At 54.0% G+C, this 2,500-nt stretch overlaps 1 long non-coding RNA gene across 1 annotated transcript in view; it reads left to right on the forward strand.

The window, feature by feature from the left end:
- The window catches only part of LOC126877341 (uncharacterized), a 25,941-nt gene that overhangs the window by 2,578 nt on the left and 20,863 nt on the right, over nt 1–2,500 (forward strand). The gene's annotated exons all lie outside the window — the stretch shown is intronic.

Raw genomic sequence — 2,500 nt, forward strand, 5'->3', positions numbered from 1 at the left:
CGCCGTCGGTGCAGATCTTGGTGGTAGTAGCAAATACTCCAGCGAGGCCCTGGAGGACTGACGTGGAGAAGGGTTTCGTGTGAACAGCCGTTGCACACGAGTCAGTCGATCCTAAGCCCTAAGAGAAATCCTATGCAGATGAGGTGTCCTAAGATCATACACAAAAATCGCAACAACAAACAAATATATATATGAGCGAAAGATACACACCCATTGGGCGAAAGGGAATCCGGTTCCTATTCCGGAACCCGGCAGCGGAACCGCATACCATTCGGGCCCTCGTAAGAGTGTTCGTCGGGGTAACCCAAAATGACCTGGAGACGCCGTCGGGAGATCCGGGAAGAGTTTTCTTTTCTGTATAAGCGTTCGAGTTCCCTGGAAACCTCTAGCAGGGAGATAGGGTTTGGAACGCGAAGAGCACCGCAGTTGCGGCGGTGTCCGGATCTTCCCCTCGGACCTTGAAAATCCAGGAGAGGGCCACGTGGAGGTGTCGCGCCGGTTCGTACCCATATCCGCAGCAGGTCTCCAAGGTAAAGAGCCTCTAGTCGATAGATTAATGTAGGTAAGGGAAGTCGGCAAATTGGATCCGTAACTTCGGAATAAGGATTGGCTCTGAGGAGCGGGGCGTGTCGGGCTTGGTCGGGAAGCGGGTTTGGCTGACGTGCCGGGCCTGGGCGAGCTGAACGGGACGCGGCGTATCTATCTCTCTCGGGAGTGGATATCGTCGCGCACCCCGGATCCGAGCTCGGTCCCGTGCCTTGGCCTCCCGCGGATCTTCCTTGCTGCGAGGCTTCCGCGGCGGTTCTACCGTCGCGGTCGTTCTCTTCGGCCGCCATTCAACGCTCAGCTCAGAACTGGCACGGACTAGGGGAATCCGACTGTCTAATTAAAACAAAGCATTGCGATGGCCCCCAAGGGTGTTGACGCAATGTGATTTCTGCCCAGTGCTCTGAATGTCAACGTGAAGAAATTCAAAAAAGCGCGGGTAAACGGCGGGAGTAACTATGACTCTCAGGTAGCCAAATGCCTCGTCATTGGACTAGTGACGTTACAAAGGCGGTGTGTCGCCGGGGCTTGGTTGTACTTGCTTTATAGCGATGTGCGGCCGGTCTCGGTGGCGCATCGCCATATTTTTTTTAAACCGTTTTCGTGTCATTATGCGAAACGGAAAGGTAAACAACAGCCCCGTCATCTGACTAGTGACGTATTAAAGAAAGCAATATGCCGCTGGCACCTGGCCGCGCGTGCTCGAAAAGCAATACGCCGCTGGGACTTGGCTGTGAGCGCCAGAAAGCAATACGCCGCTGGACTTAGCCGCGTTCGCCCAAAAACGATACGCCGCTGGGACTCTGGCGGATGAGCTGGAAGGTAGGCGCGGTCTGCCTATGCGTATGCTGGAAGAGCCGCGTGAGGGTGGCTGGTTGAGCGAAGCGATCTTGCTCGTTGTGTGGCGAGACGTTGAAAAACGGCTTGCCTCCGACGATGAAAGAGTCATAGTTGCTTGGGGGCAGGCAGGGCTTCGGCTCTGTCTGCTCAAGTCGCACTCCTACCTCCACGTGGTACCGCCGGTAACATACTCATTCGTGTCAGCGTGGGGAGTATCCCCCCGGACACCGAGTATGGCTAAAGGGAGTGCGGCGAAGCAGGAGCGAAAGACGACACCTAAAATCGGCTTGCCGATTCAACGGTGATTTCACCGTGAAAGGAATGGAGTTATCTCCATTAAAGGAACTCGTTCCTTGGTTATTTTTCTTGGCACGACTTGGCAGTTATAAGGTTATGAGCTGGACATAATCGGAAGTAACATAAAAATAATAAAATTAAGAAAATATCATGGTAAATCGAAACTCTGATAGAGCCTCGGACGCGGCGTCTCTCGGTCCCGGAGGCGCCGCGGCGGATTTTTCCGCTCTGGAGGGGACTTCTGTTGACGACCCGGCTACATCCCCGGACACGAATGAAATAATGGTACCGATCGTGGGTGACCAGGTTGCCTGCCCTGTCTGCCAGAAAAGGGAAATCGACCTTTTCTTTTTGTCGTTAACAGACCTAGGGCGGCACCTGGAACAACATCACGTGACAGCCCGCATCCAATGGAGATGCAAAGACTGTGGGAAAGGCTTCCCGAAGCTTCATGGGGCCAGATGTCACCTGCCTCACTGTAGAGGCACGAGTCAGAGTGCTGGCGGCTCGCACAGATGCGAAACCTGCTCCATGAGTTTTGGGACGCTTAGAGGGCTGTCTACCCACGAGCGGCATGCGCACCCTGCCGTAAGAAACGTCAAAAGAAGGGGAACGGACCCCCCTGAGAAAAAATGGACGTTGGAGGAGTTGGCCCAATTAAGGGAACTTTGTGAGACCTATAAGGACCACAAATTCCCCAATAAAATGATAAGCGAGATCCTCACCAGCAAGACGATCGACCAAATCAGGTATCAGCGAAAGAAGCTGAGACTGATTGGTGAGGAAACAGAGCCAACTCAGGTGACAGAGGGAGGGT

This window comes from Bombus huntii, unplaced genomic scaffold (assembly GCF_024542735.1).
Source record: "Bombus huntii isolate Logan2020A unplaced genomic scaffold, iyBomHunt1.1 ctg00000149.1, whole genome shotgun sequence".
Lineage (NCBI taxonomy): Eukaryota > Metazoa > Arthropoda > Insecta > Hymenoptera > Apidae > Bombus > Bombus huntii.